The 26489-nt window shown below is 39.1% G+C and overlaps 1 protein-coding gene across 2 annotated transcripts in view; it reads left to right on the top strand.

Annotated features, from left to right (window-relative positions):
* PACS1 (phosphofurin acidic cluster sorting protein 1) overlaps positions 1 to 26489 on the top strand; it is a 140830-nt gene that overhangs the window by 5534 nt on the left and 108807 nt on the right. Inside the window, exon 1 of one of the 2 annotated variants that reach the window (XM_078057765.1) lies at positions 3131 to 3202. The exons of the other annotated variant lie outside the window; for it this stretch is intronic. The gene's annotated coding sequence lies outside the window, so the exon portion shown is untranslated. Of the gene's footprint in view, positions 1 to 3130; positions 3203 to 26489 lie in introns of those variants that run through there. 2 annotated transcript variants of the gene reach the window in all.

The raw sequence follows: 26489 nt of genomic DNA, 5'->3' as shown, positions 1-26489 counted from the left end.
AGCATAGCTTCTGATGGTTTTAGAGAATCAAGATGTTTATGCCTAGACACCAACTCTAGAGTATTTTCCTCTTCCTGCCATTCACAGGGCAGTTGTCTGGTTAGAAAGCCTGCTGGGCCTGCTTTCCCTTTTACCTTATTACAGACCAGAGAAGAGCTGCAGTCACAGCTCAGGGAGCCGCTTAGATAGACCTATATCTGGCCTCTACGTTGGATAGAGAAGTAGAGTAGAAGAGCAGTAGAGAAGGCCAGTAAATGATCATAAATTATTGTTTAGCTTATATATCTTCCAGAAAACAGTTTGTGAAAGCATTCCATTTGACATCCACTTAAATCTTAACATCATAAGCTGTTTTATCTTTAAAGCTGTGCTGTCCAGTACGGTAACCACTAGTTGCATGTGCTATTTAAGTTAAGATTAATTAAAATTGAATAAAATTTAAAATTCTCTTTCTTAGTTGTATTAGACACATTTCGTGTCACACTAGTCTCATGTGGTTAGTGGCTTCCGTATTAGACAAGGCAGATCTAGAACATTTTCAGGACCACAGAAAGTTCTATTAGATAACACTATTTTTTTTTTTTTTTTAAGATTTTATTTATTTATTTGTCGGAGAGAGAGCACAAGCAGGGAGAGCGGCAGGCAGAGAGAGAAGCAGGTTCCCCACTGAGCAGGGAGCCCGATGCTGGACTGGGATCATGACCTGAGCCGAAGGCAGATGCTTAACTGACTGAGCCACCCAGGCGTCCCTAGATAACACTATTTTAAAAAGAAAATTGCCTAACCATGGTATTTCTAGTATTAATATCTGCAGTTTCTCCTTATTTATTTAATTAAGCTGAATACTTTTGTCCTCTTCCATATTATTTTAAAATGTCCCGTTTTTTCACTATTTCAAGGACCTGTTAGTTTTCTTCTATTAGTTGTTCCCCTTTAAATGTTTTTACATTTTAATCTGCTCACTTCTTGTAGGGAATTTGCTTCCTGGTGCCTGCCTGCCATTTGTTTCCCACAGTTTTAGGTCTTAGTCAATACCTATTGAGAAAACTGTCTAGAAACATTAATTCTAAAATGGCTTTTAGTGGCACCTCGGTGGCTCAGTTGGTTACGTGTCTGCCTTCGGCTCAGGTCATGATCCTGGGGTCCTGGGATTGAGCCCCACATCGGGCTTCCTGCTCAGTGGTGAGTCTGCTTCTCCAACTCTGCCTTTACCCCTCCCCCTGACTTTTTCTCACTCTCTCTCTCTCTCGCTCTCGCTCTCACTCTCAAATAAATAAATAAATAAAAATCTTAAAAAAAAAATAAAATGGCTTTTAGATGGCTAGATTATATGTGATATTAATTTTTGTCCTTATTTTTTTGTGATGATTTCTAAACTTTATATAATAAACATGTATTACAGAACAGACCAGTGAATGTTGTTTTAAAAATATATATTTAAAAATACATATCAACTCTACTTGATTATATACCTTAAAGGAGTGAACTTTGCAAATTCTATATTGCAATAAGGCTGTGAAAAAAAGTACATACTGAATGGATAAAGACATGGGGTACTAAAGTTTTACTCCACTTATTACCTTCCTTTCTTGGTTCTAGAATTGCTAGTTCCTTTTTATTGATAGCAAATGTGGTGAATGGGGAATGTTCTAGATGCTGTTTCCCTCGTGGTGGGTGGTTGACAAAGTAGTACTGAAAACGGTACATTTGTTTAATATTTATGTAGATTCTTTTAGACAGTAAAGTGTTTTAAGATACACTCAAGGTCGGGCGCCTGGGTGGCTCAGTTGGTTAAGCATCTGCCTTCTGCTCAAGTCATGATCCTGGTGTCCTGGGATCGAGCCCCGCATCGGGCTCCCTGCTTGGCGGGGAGTCTGCTTCTCCCTCTCCCTCTGCCTGCTGCTCCCCCTGTTTGTTCCCCCTCTCTCTGTCAAATAAATAAATAAAATCTTAAAAAAAAAAAAAAAAGATACACTCAAGGTGAGAATCTCTGAGTTTAGTTGTAGCCTCACACATTTTTCTGACCCTGAATACTGTCCTTCCTTTTTTCTCTTTGGGAACAGTGGTCCTTGCCAACTCCCAGATAAACCCTTTCAGCATTTACAGTACTTCTAGTTCTGTGAACGTGACACTAGGTAATATCCATAGAGTATTTTGGCAAAAAAATTTTTAGAACTGTGATGTGTATCTTAGAAATTACACTGTAATTTATGTGTTTTTTAGTGACTCAATACAGATAAAGGTAGATATGAAGGGAATGATGTTTTAAAACTTGATTCCTACTAGAGGAATACCTGTTCCTCTGTTTGTGGACTGTGTAACTCTTCCAGATGACAACTTGCCTCTCAAAACCTTACTGTGAGCAAGATTTCCACCAGGTCACATTGTGGATGTAATTGGCTTATGAATTGTCCCTGAGGAAATTTAGACTGAGTATTGTGCTTAGACATAAAAAGGTGTTGTTTTTTTACAGTTGTTCTCCAAAATATTTTGTGTATGTGTGTGTCTGTCTGTATGTCTATCTTGAATTTTCCTTTTGTTCCTCTTTTCATAGGTGAGATAGAGATTCTTTGTAGCAGTTTTTTTTTTTTAATAGTACAGAAAACACAATAGGCTTAGGACATCAGTTGTCATTTATTTGTTCCCTCCTCACTGACCTTTTCCTGTCTCCTGTTTAAAAACACCAAACGGCTTCAAGGTTTACAGAGCAGCTTTATCCTTCCGTTTCTCTGTATTACAGTACTTCTCAAACCACATTGCATTCTACTGTTTGTAATTCTACCCATCTTTTGCCACCCTAGTTTCCTCCTGGAGTGTAACCACTAGTAGCAGTTAAGGGTGATGTTTCAAAAGAAAATCAGATTATGTCACTCCCTTCTTCATAATCTTCCCAATTCATTCATTTAGCAAATGTTTATAGACCAGCTGGTCTCCTTGATCTCCTAAGTATACATTCTAGTGGGTGAAGATAAGTGACACTATCAAATAACTTTTCATCATACTTAGAATAAAACCCCTTTTCATGCCTTAGGAAAGACTTCAAGATGTGGCCCCTTCTGTGTCTTTGACCTTATCTTCTGTCATTCTCCACCGTGCTCACTTGGCTCTGGGCAAGCTGGGCCTAGACGTGGTCACCTCTGCCTTTGGGCTTTTGCACTTGCACCTGGGATGCTTTGTCCCCACATCATCATGTGGCTGGCTTGTGAGTATCATTTAGGTCTCAGTTAATCTACCACCTTGGAAAGCTACCCTTCCCTGCCTATTCTGGGAATTTATAAATCTTCACATTTAATTGCTATCATCTGAAATAATCTGGTTCATTTATTAGTTACCTTATAGGTGCTCAATGAATACATTTATCAGATGAAGAGTGCCTTTTTATTTATAATGTTTATTGAATGGATATTTGTTTTACACAATGCTTTCATTCACCAATTATTGAATATTTCTATGTGCCAAGCACTGCTGTAGGTGAGTAGAGAAATTCATTCTCTCCTAGAGTATACATTCAGGTGGAGGGACAGATAATAAATAGTTATGTTTAGGTAATATAAATATAAATAAATAGGTATTTATTTTATATATTTCTAATATAAATAAATAGGTAATGAATGAATGCCATGATGAAAAATAAAGTGCAGTGAAGGAATTGAGAATGTTGGCAGAAGGGCTCTTTTGGATAGGGTGGTCAGAGAAGGTCTCTGGTGAAGTGACATTTGAGTTGATACCCGAAAGAAGTAAACCAGACTAATGGAGCATTTACTGTGTGTCACAATAACCTTCAGAGGCAAGTACTGAGATCCTTTCCCAGAAAGGGAAATCAGGGCCCAGTGAGCTGAAGGCATTTTATAAGGCTACACAGTCTAGAGAGAGGTGGGGTTGGGATTTGTCTCATGACTCATGATTATCTGACACCAGAACGATTTCTTTCTTTAAACTTGGTGTTCCTCAAGCCCTGGCTCGTTCTCATAGTTGACAAATAATATCTAATGTTTACACTTTGTCATGTTGGAATTATAGAATGCTGCTCTACTACCAGATTATAGATAGCAAGAAACTTAACAGCAGGATGGCTATAACTGCCAGTTCTTGTGCCAGTTAGCCAGGATTTTAGTCCCGATTCTGTTGTTTGCCATTTAGTGATTTGGGCAAATTATTTAACCTATCTAATGCTTTAATTTTCTCATCCGCAAAATGGGCCTAATGTCCCTGCGCCTCATTAATTATGAGGATTAGATGAGATTAATACAAGTAAATGCTTATGTGGCACATAGAAAACACTTAAAAATAATAGCTGTTACTACTATTACTATTGCTATCTTTATTGCCAGTCCAGCTTCTCTGTCTCTCCCTGATACCTGTCTAAAAACTGCTTTCTTTCTGGAGTCAGGGCAACTTGGTTCATATTCTGATTTCCTCAGTGGGACCATCATAAGGTCTTGGGTTCACTTTAGACACAGATCCTGCCAAACCCCAAGCTTAAAGTCAAAATAAAATATTTTGGTTTTCTGAAGCAGTGGCTGGATCGGGATCCTGTTTCTACATCCTGCCAGCTTATATGAACGGAAGAGATGGTTCAGGCCCCGCCTGCAAACCACAACTTTGTTTTGAGCCAATTTGACTTGACAGCTTCCCTATTCTACCTGCTGACTTCTTTAGCTCTGGTTTGGCAGCCAGAAGAGCAACTAAACCGGTTTACAGCTAGCCATTTATTACTAATAAAAGCTAAGTGACTCCTAAGAAAATGAGGGTTTAAATGGAATTGGTATTTTTCTCTTATCTCCTTAAGCTTTCCTTTTTATGTCTCAAACTATAGAAAAATTCTATTTTATTTTTATAGGAGAAACCTGATAATACATTTAAGGCCTATCACGAAACATTTGGATTTTTGTATGTATATGTTAATTTTCTCCTTTAATAAACACCAAGACTTCACTATCCTATTTTATTTTATTACTGTTATTTTTAGAGAGGGAGAGAAAGGGGGCCTAGGGGCAGAGTGAGAGGAGAGAGAGAATCCTAAGCAGACTCTCAGCTGAGCACGGAGCCCGAGGTTGGGCTCGATCTCACAAACCTGAGATCATGACCTGAGCCAAAATCAAGAGTTGGACGCTTAACTGACTGAGCCACCCAGGCGCCCCTACCCCATTTTAGTTGGAAATCTACAAATACATTTACATGTTTCTGGTTCTTCCTTAAGAATATGTAAACCACAGATTAACTTCTTCTCAAGTGTGGATTATCATGATGAATGGTATCTTCATGGTGAACATCAGGGCTTGAAATGAAGAGTGTAGACTGGTATGTGTTAAATATTTTTAAACTCATGTGTTTGCTTTTTTTGTCTTTATTTCTCCTTATTGCTATCAATATGCCTTATTTCTGGTTTATTGCTTTAAATGGACCATGGGCTAAAAAACCAGGTAATCAAATATGTTAAGAATGAATGGGCTCTGGAAATGAAGGCTAAGAGTAATGGACAGTATCATCTGAATACATGAGATTCACAGCTGCGGTGTTCTGGGACAAGGAAGAAACATTTTATGTACTTCTTGGTCTGGGTTGTGCTCCAAGGATGGGATTGCTGGTGAGTTTGGGTAGGGGTTTAATCTTCTAAAGTCTTAGGGAGTCAAAAACCCTATTGAAGATGCAGTTAGAGATACAAGTCAAATTTTGCATTTGGTTTGGAGAATTATGGATTAGTAAATAAAGCCCTATATTTATTGTTTGGTTAAATTTGTTTGATTACCTCTAGGCAAGTCACTATTTTCCCTCTTTTTAAAAAGTGAGTACACCCTTTTTTTGCCTTGCTGATTTGTTATGAAGAGAAACAAAATGTAAAATGTTTGAGCATCTATATTCATAGAAATCATTACCATAACATTTTTGGGTAATGTCAGTGAAGCTGGAATTTGATGGTATAATATTTGTTGACCTGTGAAAGACTTGATTTACATTAGTCATCATTTACATTGTCTTCACAAGTAGGCTTTTGTTTGGCACTTTTAGCTCATATCCAATGGAATGTGGCAGTATAATCTGTCTTAAGTCTATTGTTTAATAAAATTGTCTCCTCAAAACTAAAATACATGGAAAGTAGTCTACAACATTTGTCATATCTGCCATGCACCATTTTTGCTGTGGATGAAAATGAATAAGCGACTCTGGAAACCAAGGTCATCTGGGAACATAAAAACTCTTGTAGCTATTAATGGATTTAATTGTATTTCCTCTCTGCCACCAAAATGTGCAATAAATTGTTTATGCCCTTGCCTTTAATGGGGAGGATTTTTCATTAACTGTATGCAGTATCCTTATCGCTTTGTTTTTATTAATTGTTGATAATCCCCTGTATCCTTCCTTTAAAGAAAACATAAAAAAGGATAGCTGTAATATTATTAAATATTACTCCTTAATCTTTTCAGTCAGCTTTTCTCTCCATGGAGAAAAAGGAAAGTATCCTTTTATTGGGGAAATGAATTTGGGCTAGAAATGGGATATGGTTTCTTAAACTAAGATTTGGCATACAATTAGTTTGGCATGCTTTAGACTTAGGCCAAGCAATAAGTTTACTTATGTTCTGGAAGGGCCTGGTTCTCAGGCAGCCTTACTGATGAATGAATGCCATGTCTCAGTTGGTGAAGCTTCATCTTATTTGAGTCCACTTAAGAGAACATTTTTAGAAAAATGACTGTTTGGAATGATGGCTCTATGGGGTTTTGTTTTGTTTTTCTTTGTTTTGTTTGATGCTCATTCAGGTATTTCCTCCTATTCTTATAAATATCTGCAGGAAAAAAGTCAGCAAATTGCTATAATCTCTTTAAAACCATATGCCAGAAATGTTTTGACTTTAGAATTTGGTTTCTTATTTGGCTTTACTTCATCATGTGGATTTGGATAAGTCTCTTTAACTCTTCCTCTACCTAGTAGTCATTTAGTCAGCAAGTAACTGTTGAGTATACATTATAAGCTGGTCACCACTTTAGACACCGAGGAGAGAACAGTCAATAAAAGAGACAAAATCCCAGCTCTTGCGGAGGCTACCTTCTAAGGGCAGGTGGGCAGCAGACCATAAGCAAATGAATAAGCAAATGATAGAGTATGTCGGATGAGGAAAAAGAAAGTAGGAAGGGGGGATAAGTGGAGCAGAGAAGAATTACAGTTTTAAATAAAGTGGTCGACAAGACCTCAGAGAACGGGGCAATCTTTGTGGAGCTACATTTAGCCAAGCCAGCAGAGGGAACAGCAAGTACTGGTAGGTTCCAGGAACATCCAGGAGGCCAGTAGGCTGGAGCCAAATGAGGAGTGAGTAATGGGAGAAAAAGTCAGAGAAGCAAAGGGGACCCAGATCTTGTAGGCCATTGTAAGACTTAGCTTTGACATTGAGTGAGACGGGAAGCCATTGGGGGTTTTGAGCCAGAGAAGAGGCATAATAATGACTTTCATATTAAAATACCCACTGGCTACTGTGTATAGAATAGCCTATAAAGAAGGGTAGGATGGAAGCAAAGAGTCCAGATAGGAGTGTTGTGCTGATGTCGTGGGAGCTAATATTGGCTTGGAACAGGGTGGTAGAGGTGGAAGAGAAGAGAATTCATCAGATTCTAGGTATATTTTCAAGCCTAAAGGATTTGCTTATGGGTTGGATTTGGGGTATGACAGAGCAAAAGGATTCAAAGATGACTTGAAAATTTAACTTCCTTGTGTCGGTTTTCTGGTTTAAAAAAAAAATTTATTGTAATTGTCATTAAACTTTATCTTAAGTGACATTATGTAAGAATGAGATCTGTATAACAGAATTTGTCAAGGTTCTTGAGGGAGTTTGTTTCCACTTTTGCCATTTGTAATTAACTGGGAATAAAGTTCCTTGGGAATTTACTGGGTGATGGAATGAATAATCTACAGGTTGGCACTGACTGTGTTAATAATCTAGATTAATTTCTTTTTTTTGCTGTATGCCATGATGAAGCTATTGGAGCAGCTGAGTCTCAACATCCCTGATTATTCTGCTCTTATATTTGCTTGGTCTCATATATCCTCAGTGATCCCTGTTTATTTGATATGTTTTAATAAGGGAAATCTGTTGCAGAAGCCATTAATACCTATAGCACATATTCTTTGTCACCCAGTAAAACTGAAAAGTCAAAAACATGGTTTTTTTTAAATGAATAGTTTGCTACAGCAGACAGCCTGCTTGTGCTTCCTAGGAGCTGCTCTGTAAGGAGGAATCCTGCTGCAGGATGATCTAATTTGTATAATCTTGAAGGTGGAGCTATTTTTGAAAGAGAGCAGGAAAATAATGGAGCCCTTTGCTTGTGAATGCCGAACTGGATCTTACTGATTTAAAAGGAAAAGGGCTTAGTTGGATCTTGTAGTTTGGACTCTTACTTCCCTCTTCTGTTCACCATGTCTAGATCAAGTTTATGATATATTTAGATAATTGCTCTTGGAATGGTACCTGGGTTTTTCTTTTTCTTTTTCATTATCCTTTTACATTTTAAGTAAATATATTACTTGTGATTTGGATAATGTGAGAACAGGTATTAAATTCAGGAATTAGAATTTATGGCCCTTTTTCTGTCCTGAAATGAAATTCCCAGATAATAAAACCTTACCAACATGTCTACAATATCTTAATTGCAATATGAAGGAAAAACAAAAGGAAGGCTATTTGTAATACAATATGTATTTCTATATGTGAATTCTCAGAAGACATTTGTAAATGGCAAGGCCCATCAGAAAGTATAGCTATCAGGTACTTGCAGGTAGTTTTTCCTGTGTGAATATGACAGTTATAAATAGAGACTGATACAGGTGTATTGTGTGGGTGAGTCACATCATCTGTGGCAATGCTATTGGTGATATGATTTTCTAGAATTCTGAATAAATCTTCATGAAGTTCTGTACAAAACAAAGTACAGTCCTTTCTCTATTTACATAGTAGTTACATTCCTGGAAAATTCCATATATATTAAATGATGAAAAAAGTACTTAAATTTCTGTGTAAAATCTATTTAGCTGTAGGCTTAGATAATTATAAACTGCTTTTTATTTACTTACATGTATGTCTGGTGAGACCAAAGGCAAATTAATTACGAAGCTAATAAAGCTTAAGCTTAAGGCCCTTCATGTACACAGGTTCCCTCATGGCCCTATACCTAATTAAAAAAAACAAACAACTTTGTGTTGGAGTATAATATATACTTAGAAAAGTACAGATAATAAGTACAGTTGATGAATTTTTACAAGTTGGACATACTCACATAACTAGCACACACATCAGGAAACAGAACATTACCAACAACCCAAAACATTGCCTTGCCCCTTCTAATCACTACCTCTCCCCGCCCCCCACCAAAAATGAACATATCCTAACTTAATAGCAGTGTAAGTCAAGTTTTGCCTGCCTTTGTACTTCATATGTGCACACTCTTGTATCTGACTTTGCTCAACAGGATGTTTGTGTGATTCATCCACATTGTTACATGTAGTTGCAGTTCATATATTCTTGTTGTATAGTGTTCCATGTGTGAATACATCACAGTTTATTTAACTATTCTGTGGTGATAGTCATGGGAGATTGCCAGTTTGGGGTGATTATGGATAGTGCTGCTATGAACATGCTTGTACATGTCTGTTGGTGGATATAAGCACTCTGATATATTTCATTTCCTTTCTTTTGAGTATATAAGCAGGAATGGAATTGACAGATTATGGGGTATGTATATGCTCAGTTTAGCAATATGAAGGTTCCAGTTGTACCACATCTCCACCAACAGGTGGTATTCTTTGTCTTTTTTGTTTTAGCCCTTCTGGTTGAAGGTAAGATGGTTTCTCCATTGGTTTTAATTTGCATTTCCCTCATGATGTTGAGTACCTTTTCATAAGCTTATTAGTATTGCATATTTTCTTTTATGAATTGTCCAGGTTGTTTGCCCATTTTTCTATTGGATTGTCTCTGTTTCTTATTGGCTTGTAGGAGTTCTTTTTCTTTTCTTTTTTTTTTTTAAAGGATTTTTTATTTATTTATTTGAGAGAGAGAGAATGAGAGACAGAGAGCACGAGAGGGAAGAGGGTCAGAGGGAGAAGCAGACTCCCCGCTGAGCAGGGAGCCCGATGTGGGACTCGATCCCGGGACTCCAGGATCATGACCTGAGCCGAAGGCAGTCGCTTAACCAACTGAGCCACCCAGGCGCCCCAAGGAGTTCTTTTTCTTACAAACATATTCTTATACCCCATGGATTGCCTTTTTACGTATTTATTTATTTTACCTTTTTACTCTTTTAATGGTGTCTTTTGAGGAACAGAAATTCTTTTTTTTTTTTTTAAGATTCCATTTATTTATTTGTCAGAGAGAGAGAGGGAGTGAGAGAGCACAAGCAGATGGAGTAGCAGAGGGAGAGGGAGAAGCAGGCTCCTCGCTGAGCAGGGAGCCCAATGTGGGGCTTGATCCCAGGACCCTGGGATCGTGGCCTGAGCCGAAGGCGGACGCTTAACCAACTGAGCCACCCAGGCGCCCCTAATGAACAGAAATTCTTAATCTTAATTTAGTCCAGTTTCTCAATTTTCCCCTTTATGTTTAGTGCCTTTTATGTCCTCTTTAAGAAATCTTAGCCTACTTCTTTTTTTTTTTTTTTTAAAGATTTTATTTATTTATTTGACAGAGAGACAGCGAGAGAGCACAAGTAGGCAGAGCGGCAGGCAGAGAGAGAGGGAGAAGCAGGCTCTCCCCTGAGCAGGGAGCCGGACGTGGGGCTCGATCCCAGGACGCTGGGATCATGACCTGAGCTGAAGGCAGTGGCTTAACCGACTGAGCCACCCAGGCGCCCCCTTAGCCTACTTCAATATCATGAAGGTGTTCACTAATATTTTCTTTTAAAATGTATTGCTTTACTTTTCACATTTAGATCTACAGTCCATCTGGAATTGATATTTGTGTGCGGTATGAGGGGTTAAGATATATTTCCCTCCATATGGATATTCAGTTAACCCTGCACCATTTATTTAAAAAGATCATCTTTTTTCCATTGCTTTGCATTGTGACCTTGATCATAAATCGCATGACATTTTACATGTGGGTCTGTTTTAGACTTTCTGTTTTGTACATTGGTGAGTTTGTCCATGCTTGCACAAATGTCCCGTCTGTATTACTATATCTTTATTTTTTTTTAAAGATTTTTTGTGTATTCATTAGAGAGAGAGTGTTCGCAATAGCAAGAGCACAAGTTGGGGGTGGGTCAGAAGGGAGAGGGAGAAGTAGACTCCCTGCTGAGCAGGGAGCCCAATCCCAGGACCCTGGGATCATGACCTGAGCTGAAGGCAGATGCTTAACTGACTGAGCCATCCAGGTGCCCCTATTATTATATCTTTATAATAGGCCTATTACCTGGTGGTATTAAGTCTTCCAGCTGTGTGTTTGTTCTTGGTTGCCTTGACTAGCCTTTGTTCTTTGCATTTCCTTAGAAATTTTAGAACCAGCTTTTCAATTTAAGTTTTTTTGAGAATTGTATTAGGATTGTATTGAATCTGTAGATTACTTTGGAGAGAATTTAAATCCTTAAAATATTGAATCTTTCAATTAATGAATGTGGTATGTCCCTCCATTTACTTAGATCTTCTTTAATTGATTTTGCACTTAATAGTATAGAAATATTGTACATCTTTCTTTAGATGTATTCCTACGTATTTGATATTTTAGGATGCTAGAGCTAATTTTGTAATTGTGAATTTGTATGCTTTTTATTATACAGGACTCTCCAACTAGAATAAGCTTTAGGCCCTACAAAACCTGGTTCTGCCCTTGGGTGGAATGTTTTCATTTACATGAATGTTGGAAACATGTAGGAAGCTAGTCATTTCTTAATTGTGCAGGACTCAGAGGCATTGTGGGTTGTAGGATGTCTCGAATTCTTGGTTTATCCACCACTGAATGTCAGTAAAGTCCCCAATCATTGTGACAATCCAGAAAGCACCTTAGAGGCATTAGTACCACCATTACCATATTAAGACTCACTTATTAAAGACATTTTGCCTTTATTACAGTTATCATTGTCCATAAATGTAAGTGTGCTTGAATGGCCTCAAGTGTGTTTGGCTTTTTGTTTGCTTTAGGAAGAAACCTAAGGTAAGCCAGTAGTTTCAAATGTTGCCATTTGTAATCTAGACTTTAAAAATTAACAAATGATTCATTTTCACAAACTTCTGTTGATACAAATATACTGGCAGACTGGATTGAACACTGGATTTGGAGCCAGAAGAATTAAATCTTCCTTTAATAAAAACTCTGTGATTTGGGGTTAATTACCTTTTAAGCTTCAGTCTTTTCATCAGAATGGAAAGAAATAAAAATAACTACCCGGCTGACTCCTCAAGGTTGTTGGGAAGAACAGATGAAACAATTTATAGATTCTTTATCTTAAAGTACTAACAAAATGCCATTGATGTCAATTTGCAAGTTTGCAGGGACAATAAGCATAGTCACAAAGATGAAGCCTCCTCAGTAGTCTGGATGTGCCCCATTGGGGTTCTTCTACCATGGCCACTATAGCAATAACTTGTTGATAGAAAGTGGTGTCTATTTTCTAAAAGCTTGTGTGTTTATAGGAAGGTAAGAAGAGCACTACTCTGTGGGGATTTCTGTATCTTAATTCTGGTTTTCAAAATGAAAGGCAAACCACTCACTTTCCATTTCCTTCCTTGTCTTACTGCTTAGAAATGCTTTGAAGATCATGGTAAAATCTAAGCAAGTTTTATGTTCCTCAGTGAAAGTGTCCATGTGAATATAAGTGATACATTATTATAATTAAATTCTCATTCATATTAATTCACTGTATGGCCTTCTAGCCAATGGATTGAGAAATGCCTGGCCTCCTACTGAATAAAAGGGTGACAAGACCTTGGAATGTAGTTGTGAGAGAGGAAGGATACTATCTCTCCAATTTTAATATGAAATATACTTAATACTCAAATGATCCTGAATTTCAGTGTGATTCCCCTCTGGTTAGTGTTCTCTCTAGACTGCAGCTTCTTATACAGACTGATGCTCCTTTTCGCTGCATTTTGGTTTCATTTGAGTTTCAGCACTTGATTATTTTCCTCCCCATGGTTTTATTTTTTAATAGTCCACTTCCCCCTAATAGTTTTTTTTTCTTGTTGTTGTATTTATTTATTTTTTAAAAAGATTTTATTTATTTATTCGACAGAGAGAGTGAGAGAGTACAAGCAGGGAGGAGTAGTAGAGGGAGAGAGAGAGAAGCAGGCCTCCTGCTGAGCAGGGAGCCCGACGCGGGGCTTGATCCCAAGACCCTGAGATCATGACCTGAGCCGAAGGCAGACACTTAACCATCTGAGCCACCCAGGCGCCCCTGTTTATTTATTTTTAATTGGTATTATGCATATATTTTGGAGAGTCAAGTAGTGCTACAAGGCTTGTTTCTGAAACAATCTTTGGACGTTATCTGGTGAATTCCATATATGGAAGATTGGCTACCATCACCACATTCTCCCAATAAAATTAAATTTCGGTTTTTATTATTATGACCATAGAAAGGCAAGTCACTGTTCAGTCATGTAGTAAACTGATTTTCCTTTCCTGGCCAACTTCTAATTTTTCCTAACATTAATAATTGTCTTTTTAGTTTTGTTTAATAATAGCTAACATTATTTGAGTGCCTGATATATATTAGGTGCTGTTCTAATTGCTGTCCATGTGTTAACTCATTTAATTATCAGATAGGTAGAGAGGTTAGGTAACTTGCCCCAAAAAAGTAGCATAGCCAAAGTCCAAACCCTGGCAGTGGGGCCTCAGAATCTATTCTTTTAACTACCATGCTGAACTCTCTTCGTTTTCTATTAATGTGTACTTAAATGTTTCTTTGATTGAAGTAAAATTTAAAATGCAGTGAAATGCACAGATCTTGGGTTTATACTTTGGTGAGTTTTGACAAATATATACATTCATGTAACCAACACCTGAATTAAGATATAGAACATATTGATCACTTCGAATCAGTCCCCACCTCTCATAGGCAGTAACTGTTCTGGTTTATATCACCAGGATTAGTTTGTCTGTTCTTGAACCTCATATACATGGAATCATATACAGTAGTATGTATTCTTATGTTGGCCTTCTTTTGTCAGATTCATCCATGTTGTGTATGTTAGTAGTTCATTATTTTTTGTTTTTAAATAGTATTTCATTGAAAAAGAGACTACAGGGGCACCTAGCTGGCTCAGTCAGTGGTCATGTGACTCTTGATTTTGGGGTTGTGAGTTTTAGCCCCACGTTGAGCATGGAGTCTACTGAAAAAAAAGAGACTACAATTTATCTGTTCTCCTGTTGATGGACATACAGGTTGTTTACAGTTTTTGGCTTTTATGAATAAAGCTGCCATGAACTTTCTTGTACAGGTTTTTATATGGACATTTTCATTTCTTTAGAGGTAAATATGTAGAAGTAGAATGGTAGGTCTTAGAGTAGCTATATGTTTAATTTTATAAGAAACTGCCATTTGGGGGCACCTGGCGGCTCAGTTGGTTAAGCGTCTGCCTTCAGCTCAGGTCATGATCTCAGGGTCCTGGGATTGAGCCCTGCACCAGGCTCCCTGCTCAGCGGGGAGCCTGCTTCTCCCTCTTCCTCTGCCTCTCTCCCCTTACTCATGTTCTCGCTTGCTCTGCTCTCTCTCTCTCTCAAATAAATAAATAATCTTAAAAAAAAAAAAGAACTACTATAGTGTTAAAAAAAAAAAAGGAACTGCCATTTTACAAAAGTGGTTGTATTAGTTTACATTCCCACTTACTATGGCAGACAGATTCTAAGGTGGCCCCCATGCCCCTGTTTCCTGGTATTTATGCCCAGTGTAATTCCCTCCCCTTGAGTATGGGTGGGACTTGCTCCTTCCTAATAGACTGTGAAAACAGTGGCAGGATATACATGATTATGTGTATGTGATTATGTTACATCAGATTGTAATGCCCATCTTGTGAGGATACTCTCTCCTTGCTGGCTTTGGGGAAGCAAATTGCCATGTTGTAAGCTGCCTATGGAGAGGGCTGTGTGGCAGGGAGCTGAGGGCAGCTTCAAGTTCACAGCCAGCAAGAAACATTATCCTCAGTCCAGTAGCCTGCAAAGAACTGAATGCTGCCAATAACCATGTGAGCTTGGAAACTCAAGCCTGTCATGAGACCACAGCCCCAGCTGACACCTTGATTGAAATCTTGTTGAGGACCCAGTTAAGCTGTGCCTAGGCTTCTAACCCACTGAAACTGTGAGATAATAAACATCTGTTGTTTTAAGCTGCTAAGTTTGTGACACTATTATTACACAGTAGTAGATAACTAAGACTAGCAATGTCCAAGGGTTCCCATTGCTCCATCTCCACCAGCATTTCCATGTTAGGTTTTTAAAAAATTTTACCCAGGTTCATGAGTGTGAAATTATAACTTCCTCTGGTTTAATTTTGCATTTCTTTAATGACTAATGACATTGAATATCTGCTGACTGGCCATTTGGATATCTTCTTTTGTGAAGAATCTGTTTAAATCTTGCCTATTTTATGAATTGGTATGTTTGTCTTTTAATTTATTTATAGCAGTTATTTATATATTGCAGATCAGGTCCTCTCAGGTATGTGTGTGTGTGTATCCGATACATATAGGCATACCTCAGAGATAATGCGTATTTAGTTCCAGACCGCCCTATAAAACACATATTGCAGTAAAGTGAGTCAATGAATTTTTTGGTTTCCCAGTGGATGTAAAAGTTGTGTTTATAGGCTATTAAGTGTGCAATAGCATTATGTCTAAAAAAACAACATACATACCTTAATTTAAAAATACTTTATTGCTAAAAAAATGCTGATCATCCTCCGAGCTTTTCTTTTTAAATTTTATTTATTTGTTTTTGCCTGTGTGTGCACGCACACACACGAAGGGGAGAGAGAGAGAGAGTGTGTGCGCGAGAGTGCACGAGTGTGTGCGCACAAGGTGGGGGTGGGCAGAGGGAGAAGCAGACTCCCCGTGGAGCAAGGAGCCTGATGCGGGACTGAAGGCAGGTGCTTAACCCACTGTGCCCATCATCTGAGCTTTTAACAGTCATAATCACTGATTGCAGGTCACCATAACAAATATAATAATAAAGAGTTTGAAACATTAAGAGAATTACCAAAATATGACACAGAGACACAGAGTGAGCAAATGCTTTTGGAGAGTGGCACCAACAGACTTGCAGGGTTGCCACAAACCTTACATTTGTAAAAAATGTTTGATCTGTGAAGCGCAGGGAAATGAGGTGTACTTGTACTGTTTTCTTCCAGTCTGTGATCGGGAGGAGCTTCCACATTCCTCTCATCTCAGCCAGATTCCCAAACTGTTAGCATTTTATCACATCTCCTCAATTAGACTTTCTCTAGACTAATTTTTCTGAGTCATTTGAGAACGAGTTTCATACGTGTTGCCCTATGACCCCGTACTATTTCTGTGTGTATTTCCCCCAGTCAGGGGCACTCCTAAGTAACGACTACATGTCTTTCTAATAATTAGCATTGATGAAACCCTACTCCCCAATCCATAGGCCGTGTTCACATTTTGCCGGCTGCCCCAACAGTGTTTCCTTTTCCATTTTGGTCCAGCATCCCAGTGTGGAGCATGCAGTGGATTTCATTGTCATGTCTTTCCATGTCCTCCAGTCTATAGTAACCCCTTAGTCTTCTACTGTCCTTTATGTCCTCAACAGCCCTATATTCAGGAGGATGATCTGCAAGCTGAATCCATTATTTCCTCATGACCAGAGTGAGGTCATGATTTCTTGGCAAAAATATCACAGAAATGATGCTGTAATATTCTCAGTACTTCACATCAAGACCACATGATATTAAGCAATCCCATTAACAATGATGTTAACCTTGATGATCTGGTCATGATGGTGGCTGCCAGGTATCTCTACTTTTCTTCACTGTAAAGTCGTTGCTTTTCGTAACTGACAAGTATTTTGTGTGGAGACAATGTGAGGTTATGCCAAAATCTTATTCCTCATCAAACTTCAAGCTACTAGCATTAGCGTCCTGCCTAAATCAGTAACCACACTATGTTTGCCAAATGATGATTTTTGTTTGTTTCCATTATTCCTTCTGCATTTATAAATTGGCCCTCTACTGTAAGGATGAACTTTCTCATCCCCTCCCTCCCTCCCTTTCTTTCAGTATGGACTCATAGATTTGTGATTTACTCATTGGGTTGTAATTTGTTAATATTATTATTTATTTTGATGCTCAGATTACTCCAGTTGTGGTCAGTGGGAGCCCTTTCAAGCTATTTCCCTTTAATATGTCCTTATCATTCTTTGAACACTTCCTAATTTTCTAGAACAAGATGTTCCGGGATCATCTTGTATTTTCCCTGCCCTAGCCCTGGAATCAGCCATTTCTCTAAAGAGTCCTGGTTCTTTTCATGGAGGATGGTATTTAGAAACCAAGATTTGGGAATTTGTTATGCTCACTGCCTTAGGATATCATTGCTTCTAGGTGCTCTTAACAGACAGAGTCAGGAAATATAAGTATGTATATACAGCACTCTTTTTCTCTCTTATTTCTTTCTGTATCTGTTTCTGTGTATATCTTTAAAAACCATGAGTTCAAACTAGTATCTTTTATTCCAGTATAATACCTTGGGTTTCTCTCCAGCCTTACCCCTTTTTATGTTTCTAAGTACCTTTTTCAAGAATGAGAAAGCTCGGGCGCCTGGGTGGCTCAGTTGGTTAGGCTACTGCCTTCGGCTCGGGTCGTGATCCTGGAGTCCCGGGATCGAGTCCCGCATTGGGCTTCCCGCTCAGTGGGGAGTCTGCTTCTCCCTCTGACCCTCTCCCCTCTCATGCTCTCTCTCGCTCTCGCTCTTTCAAATAAATAGATAAAATCCTAAAAAAAAAAAAAAAAAAAAAGAGAAAGCTTGCTTTCATTATTCTCAGAATATTTACTTATTTGTTTAATTAATTAAACTTATTTGCTCATAGTAACTGACCTCCCAACTGCCCAGCCTTCTCCATTTGCCGCTTGAGCACCTTGTGTCCTTGAGCACTAGCAGGTAGAAGCAGGAAAGCAGGTAGACAAGTCGTAAACTTCTCTTCACATGACTCCTAAGACAAAGAGGTGGAAAGTGAGAAGCGGCCCAGTTTACTCTGTAAAATCTTAAACAGTATTTGTTCCAGTTATCTACTGTTGTGTAAAAAAGCCACTCCAAAACTTAGTCACTTTAAATATGAACAATATTATTTTGTGCACAAATCTGCAATTTAGGCAGAGCTTGGCAAGACTTCTCTGCTCCACTCAAGGAGCGGAATGGCTCAAAGTGGGGTGGCTGTAATCGTATGTAGGCCCTTTCACTGCCATGTCTGGTGGCTGATGCTAGCTTGTTGGCTAGGACCTCAACCAGGGCTGTGGCTAGAACACCTCTAGGCGGCCTTTCATGTGGCTCTTGTCTTCTTCACATCATAGTGGCTGGGGTCCAAGGGCAAGCATCGCAAGAGAGAAAGCCAAGTGGAAGCCATGTTGCCTTTTTTTACTTAGCCTATGAAGGCACACGGTATCGTTTCCAGTGCATTCTGTTCATTAGAAGTGAGTCCCTAAGCCTATCCCATATTTAAGGGGAGGGGAATTTGTTTCTACCTTTTCATGAGGGGACTGTCAAAGAATTTGTAGACATTTTTTAAAAGAATTTTTTTCATTTTTTTTTTTTTTAAAGATTTTATTTATTTACTTGACAGAGAGAAACGCAGAGAGAGGAGGAACACAAGCAGGGGGAGTGGGAGAGGGAGAAGCAGGCTTCCTGCCGAGCAGGGAGCCTGATGCGGGGCTTGATCCCGGGACCCTGGGATCATGACCAGAGCCGAAGGCAGATGCTTAATGACTGAGTCACCCAGGCGCCCCGAATTTTTTTCATTTTTAAGTAATCTTTACACCCAACATAGGGCTCGAACTCAAAACCCCAAGACCAAGAGTTGCATGCTCTGCCGACTGAGCCAGCCAGGTGCCCTGTAGACATGTTTTAAAACCAGCATGGTATTTAAAAATATTTTTCTGAGTGAATAGAAAGTCCTTTCATGTGTACAGTTGAATTTGTTTAGTATTTTTCATTCATTTTTTTAAAACTTGTTTTAAAATAATTTATTTATTTATTAGAGAGCGCGAGTGAGTGAGAGAGAGCAGGAGCAGGGGGTGGGAGGGTGGGGAGAGGGAGAAGTGGGCTCCCAGCTGAGCAGGGAGCCTGATGCAGGGCTCGATCCCAGGACCTCTGGATCATGACCTGAGCCAAAGGCAGATACTTAACTGACTGAGCCACCCAGGCACCCCCATTTTGTTTAAAACTTTAAAAAATATATATACTTTTGCACAGGTACATAAAAGGGATCGTATCATATATATGTATTGTTTACTGAAGTCTGTTGTTTTCTCTTTTGCTTGCCTCATTTCCCCCTTCTCTTTATTTTCTCATTTTGAATCATTCCCTGCCACGTAACATATCTTTATCCTTCTATATTTTTTTCTATTCTTGTATAATATAAAAATGTATATACACATACATACCATGGATTGGGGATATTGTTTTAAAAATAGATTCATATTAAAATTGATTTTTGCATCTTGCTTTTCTTACTTAGCACCTTGTATAAGTGCCTATAAGTCAGGAGATTTTGTTTACTCTGTCCTTTTTAATGGCTGCACATATTCTATTTTCTGATTTGGCTATTTAATTATGAAGAGATAGAAGACTAGACTTAGGGAATAGGAATAGAGAGGGACAAGAAAAAGTGGTCCCTGGGGCACCTGGGTGGCTCAGTCACTTGAGTGTCTGACTCTTGATTTCAGCTCGGGTCATGATCTCACGATTGTGAGATTGAGCCCTGCCTTGGGCTCTGCGCTGGGTGTGGAGCCTGCTTAAGATACTATCTCCGGGTAACAAACTGAGGGTTACAGAAGTTGGGGGGGGAAGGGGGATGGGGTAACCAGGTGATGGGCATTAAGGAGGGCATGTGTTGTGATGAGCACTGGGTGTTATACACAACTAATGAATCATTGAACACTATCGTCAAAAACTAATGATGTACTATATGTTGGCTAACTGAACATAATAAGAAAACTTTGAAAATAAAGAAAATAATGTAGGAAGAAGAATAAATAAATAGATTCTCTTTCTCCCTCTGCCCCTCCCCACCCTCGCGGGCACACTCTCACTGTCTTTCTCTCTCTCAAAAAAAAGAGGGGCGCCTGGGTGGCTCAGTCGGTTAAGCGGCTGCCTTCGGCTCAGGTCATGATCCCAGGGTCCTGGGATCCAGTTCCCCATCGGGCTCCCTGCTCATCGGGAGTCTGCTTCTCCCTCTTCCTCTACCCCTGCCCCCTGCTCAAGCACGCTCTCTCTCTCAAATAAATAAATAAAATCTTTAAAAAGAAAAAGTGGTCAGGAATGAGGAAGAGAGAGTAGTGTTCAATATTCCTAGAGTCTTAGATCAGATGGCCATCAGAGGAGATAAGGAAGTTGGGAAAATGGTAATGGGGAGGTGCATTGGTAGCTTTTTTCATGGAAATGAGTGTTTTTGCATTCAGTAAAATTGCCTAACAGGAAATTGGAGACACTTAGAGACACGGCAAGTGCGTGAGTCCACGGATAGGACTGGAGCTGATAGGCAGAGCTCTGAGATAAATGATCACTTGAGAGAGTGCTGGGTCTTGCTCACTGTTTGCTGTGTGGTAGACCCAGAAAATGAGATTTCTTCATTCCAGGATCCTGGGTATTCTTACTTGATGCATTAAATTTTGTTTTTTTAAAAAGCTGGCCATTTTTCAGAAGCAGAGTTTTTATTTTCATTTTATATAACGTGGGTTGAGAGAACCTTTATATAGGAGTGTGACTTTGCTAGTCTTTTGGAGGCACTTAAGACATTTAAAATCTGAAGCCAGAGCTACCTGATTGGACCTTCCTTAATCTCTTTCAAATCAAATCAACCTAGGTTATATGTGATAATTAGTATCATTGAATGGCTGAAGGAAGATTTTTTTTTTTCTCTTTTATGTTAGAGAGAGGATTTGTAACATAGCTAAGTAATGGATGCATAATGAATAGGACAGACACATGATTCTACTGAAACTCTTGAGCTGATAACCACTCTGATTCTGTTGGGACCACGATGATGATGATGATGATGATGATGTCTTTGATGATGAAGATTGAAAATAGTGGTGGCCTTCAAGTCAGTAGTGGAGAATAATAATGCCACCTCCTTTTTAAGAACAAACATCTTGTCCTCCCCATCCTCTCCACTGGCTCCCGGAATGTTGAAAGGAATGGTTTCTATTTTCTACTTTTAGTTTGGATTACTGAAGTTCAAAGCTAGAGCCAGCCCAAGAGCTCTATGTAAATGGTGCAGTTGATACGATAAAAGTCTTTCAGATTTAATTTTGATCAGGAGTGAAAGGTGCTCCTGTTACTGTTTTTCTTTCTAGTCTCTTTGGTTTTGGTCTTTTTTCAGATAACTTCAGCAGACAATATCAGATGTCAATTATATGTAAAGCATGCTGGGAAAGCCACAAAGATGAATATGATATGAGCTTGTCCTCAAAGAGCTCACTCTCTCGGTGTAAACAGCCTATACCAGTACATAGCAGATTGAAATAAGTAATAAACAGAGGTACATGCTGACGTAGTACGGGAGAAAAAGACATTAATTCCTCTGTAGAATCAGGCATTTGAACTGGAATTTTTTCAACTTTTTGTCATGGAAAATTTCAGAAATATATAAAAATAGAGAAAATGTATAATGAATCCCTGTGAACTCATCATTCAGCTTCATTATCAGCTCAAGGTTGTTTCAACTGTATCCCTACCCCCGTCCCCCACTTTTACCCCCAGATTATTTTGAAGCAAATCCCAGACATCACAGCATCTCTTCTACAACAATTTCAATATGTCTCTCTAAAAGATAGGAACACTTTTTAAAAATACACAACCTCGGCACCTGGGTGGCTCAGTCGTTAAGCATCTGCCTTTGGCTCAGGTCATGATCTCAGGGTCCTGTGATCGAGCCCATATCGGGCTCCCTGCTCCACAGAAAGCCTGCTTCTCCCTCTCCCACTCCCCCTGCTTGTGTTCCCTCTCTTGCTGTGTCTCTCTCTGTCAAATAAATAAATAAAATCTTTAAAAAAAAAAAAGATCCTTTAAAAATAATACACAACCTCAGTGCTGTTACCCTTCCTAAAATAATTAACAGTAAGTCCTTAATATTATCTAATTTACAGTCAGTTGAGCTGGACTTTACAGAGAGAAGATTTTATTTTATTTTATTATTATTTTTTTAAAGATTTTTTTATTTATTCATTCGAGACACAGATACAGAGAGAGAGAGAGAACATGAGCAGGGGGAGAAGCAGAGGGAGGGGGAGAAGCAGGCTCCCCGCTGAGCAGGGAGCCCGATGCGGGGCTCGATCCCAGGACCCTGGGATCATGACCTGAGCCAAAGGCAGACCCTTAACCATCTGAGCCACCCAGGCGCCCCAGAGAGAAGATTTTAATAGGTGGTGAATGGGGGGAAGGGAATGCCCATTAAAGGAACAGCATATGGAAAAGCAGGGGAATGTGTGTAAGTGAAAGGTAATAAAAATCTGATTTGGGGATGTGGCAATGGAAGTGGAAAGGAAATGACAAAATGAGTCATTCCATTCCAGTGGAATTTTCCAGCTGAGGATTGCATGTGTATCTTCCCTCTATTTCTCGTTAACAGTGTTTGAGTGGTCTTTTGAGCCATATAAAACTTGCAGGCCAAGTCTTACTCTCAGCTAGTGTTTGTAAGTAAGTTTTATTGGCAAACAGCTACATCCATTCGTTTTCACATTGTCTGTGGCTGCTTCCACCCTATAATGACACAGTTGGGTAGTTGCAACAGAGACCCTGTGGCCTTCAAAGCCCAAAAATACTTACTGTCAGGCTTTTATAGGAAAAGTTTGCTCACCCCTGATCTAGAAGAATCTGGTTTCTGGGTTTAGTACTGTCAGAAAACTGTGTTCAGTGTATTGATTAGGAACAGCCTGTGAATCAGAAGCTTTGGAATTTGTTTTGCTCTGTCTTTATCATTTACTCTATAGCTTGAGAAAGTAAGTTTCTATAAGAATTTCTTTTTCTCTTTAATTGTTAACTTATTTATTGTCTTTCTTTCCCCAACTAGAACTTAAACTCTATGAAGTCAGAGATATCATATCTGTTGTTCACTACTCTATTCCCAGGGCCTGGATCAATTCTAGACACTTAGTAGGTGCTCAGTAAATAATTGTTGGATAAATAATTATTGCCTTAGTCTTTTTGCTTCTCTTCTACATTAGACACATTTGGAGCTTCTTGGGGGAATAAGAATGATTAATTGTAGATAGCAACAGTCCTCTTATGTAAATGTGTTATAATTTTTCCCCAGCAAAGTTTAGAAAATTGCTTCATTGGTGCGATGGACACTGCCTCTCTAAAATATATGTGAATATAGGCAAAGACTACAAGATAGTGCAAACATGAAATCATTGTTTTAAGATAGTGGATTTTGGGGTGTTTTTTCTCTCTAAAATTTTCTTTAATACTATTGTTACCTCATATTTTCAATAATTTTAAAATAAATAATTTTTCCATGTTTCTCTGCCTGGCCCAACCTCTGTGCCATGTCCAGATACATAACCATTAGTGTGGATCACAAATAATGCAGTAATCAGAAGTGGGAGTTTATATTGAATCTCAGCACTGGAAAGATTGATGGGCATTATGGAATTATGGCTAGTGTTTCGTTTTATCCCATCATAAACTGCTACAGTATTCTTTCCAGCAGGAAGTGTACCTGTAAACATCCTTAGTAAGAGCCTGATTTGGGTTGTAAGCTTACATTTAGACAAAAACCTTTTTATTTAAAATGGAATAAGAACAGGCATGGTGGAAAGGAGTAGCCTAGGTGAGAATATCTTATATGTGTGTTTCTGAGAGCATGTCCCTTTTTTCCTTGGTCTGAGATGCATATTCTGGCTAGCTTTTCCTCAGTGCCATAGAAGGGCAGTATTTTCTTGTGGCTGCAGTCATTTGGAGTTCAGTTGGTTTTCTTCCCATTTCATTTTCAGGCTGCCTTTGAAAACACGCGTAAGTCTTTTCTTTGTATATCAGTTTTTCCATGTGCAAAATTGTTCTCTCTGCGTTTCCCAAGAATGTGGGGAGTTTGCAGTCTCTTTATTTAAATAGGTGTTTGTGTTTGTTCTACCAAACTACATTTCTTTTTTTTTTTTTTTTTAAGATTTTATTTATTTATTTGACAGAAGAGTTAGCGAGAGCAGGAACACAAGCAGGGGGAGTGGGAGAGGGAGAAGCAGGCTTCCCACTGAGCAGGGAGCCCGATGCGGGGCTCGATCCCAGGACCCTGGGATCATGACCTGAGCCGAAGGCAGGCGCTTAACGACTGAGCCACCCAGGCGCCCCCCAAAGTACATTTCTAGGTTGTATATCACTACTGAGAATTTAGTGTTCTAGCCATTGCCTCAAGTCTTCATCTGAGTATCTTGTCAGGGGCTGGAATTCTGCAGTACAAAACAAAATGCATACAGATTCCACAGTCTTATCTCCCAAATTTCACTGATGGGAAGATGTTGAAGTACCTTTTCTCTTTTAATTCAAAGTGAAACTCAGGAGTCTTTCTAAGTGGTGTATAAGAGCCTATGTGGTAGGACTCCCTGCCCCTCTTATTAATTTGACCACCTACTGTTTCCTTTTAGGTCACTCCATTCTGTCATACAGAAGTCTTGCCCTTCCTGGAGAAAGTCAGACATGACTTGCTTCTTTGTCCTGCCTCTATGGGTAGATGCACAGTTCATTCTTGCTCTTCCTCTAAGTGTTTGCTTAAGGGTCACTTTCCCAGTGACATCTGCCCTGAGCCCCCTCCCCCCATATCATTCCTGCCTCTTACTGTCCATAACACTTGTCAACTTCTTTTTTTTTTTTTAAGATTTTATTTGTTTATTTATTTGAGAAAGAGAGAGAGAACACAGGCAGGGGGTTAGGAGCAGAGGCAGAGGGAGAAGCAGACTCCCCTCTGAGCAGGGAGCCTGATGCAGGACTCGATCCCAGGACCCTGGGATCATGACCTGAACCAAAGGCAGACGCTTAACTGACTGAGCCACCCAGGCGCCCCAGCACTTGTCAACTTCTAACACACTATATCATTTCCTTATATATTATGCTTATTGTTTACTATCTCCTTTTGCCTCTCCCAACTAGAATGGAAGCTCTTCTGTGAGGGCAAGGAGTTTTGCTCTTGCATCCCCTTGTGGTTAGACATGGGTCAGTTGTATAGTAAGTACTTGGTAAATATTTGTTGAAAGAATGAAGTGGCTAGGACACTGCATTTTACCTTCAACTTGGAATCTTCTTACTTACATGACTGTTACCACCATGCCACCCTGACCCCAAGGATACTGTTTAATAAGCCAAAAGGAAAACATCTTCTCTTGTTTCTGCTTTGGCATAACTGAGGTCGGCTAGAGAGCTCCAGGAAATGTTTTAGTACCAAGACCAATAGGAAAATCAGTACAGAAAATGTCAGAAGTACAACAATCTGCCTTATGGTGTATAGCTCTTGAATCTGTGTAACTAGCTTGCTCTTTATCTTGTGGGACCTAGCCTAGTCTACCCACTTATAAGGGATCTGATTCTGGCTTTGAAGGACAAGTATTGACCTTGCCTTAATGTCCTACATATGACACCATCTCTTAGTCTCCTCCTAAGAGATGCCTCTGTACATCTTGACAGCTGTCAATGAGACCAAGAGAACACCCTTATTCTAGTTTGAGTATTGTATTGGTCAGCCTGCGCTGCCATAACAAAACAACAGACATTTATTTTCTCATCGTTCTGGACACTGGAAGTTTAAGGTCAAGGTGCTGTCAAGGCTGGTTTCTGGTAAGACCTTTCTTCCTGACTTGCAGACAGCCACCTTCTCACTGTGTCCTCACTTGGCCTTTCCTTTGTGCACACTCAGAGAGAAAGAGATACTGGTCTTTGGTGTCTCTTCTTCTTATAAGGACACCAATCCTATTGGATTAGGGTCCCATTTTTATGACTTCATTTAACTTTATCTCCCTAAAGGCCCTGTCTCCAAATATAGTCACGTTGGAGTTAAGACTTCAATATATGAATTTGAGGAGGGGGATACACAACTCAGTCCATAACAAGTGTCATTTCTTTTACTAGAACAAATAACATTATGTTTCAGGTGAGATACCAAGCTTCATGCTAGATTCAGGGGGTACAAGCCTGTACCTTGACCTCATGAAGCTCAGTTCAGTACAGGAGACAGTGAAGGGTGATGAGTACTATAGGGGTGTATATATGTATCTAGGAAAGCTTCTTTGGGATGGTCATGTGTATTCTTGCACATCTCTCAATAAATATATCCATAGTTTATAGCACAATAGCATATATATAGTAGTATG

The sequence above is a fragment of the Halichoerus grypus genome, chromosome 11 (genome assembly GCF_964656455.1).
Source record: "Halichoerus grypus chromosome 11, mHalGry1.hap1.1, whole genome shotgun sequence".
Classification (NCBI taxonomy): Eukaryota; Metazoa; Chordata; class Mammalia; order Carnivora; family Phocidae; genus Halichoerus; species Halichoerus grypus.
The sequence above is the reverse complement of the archived record's forward strand: the minus strand, read 5'-3'. Positions and strand labels throughout refer to the sequence as shown.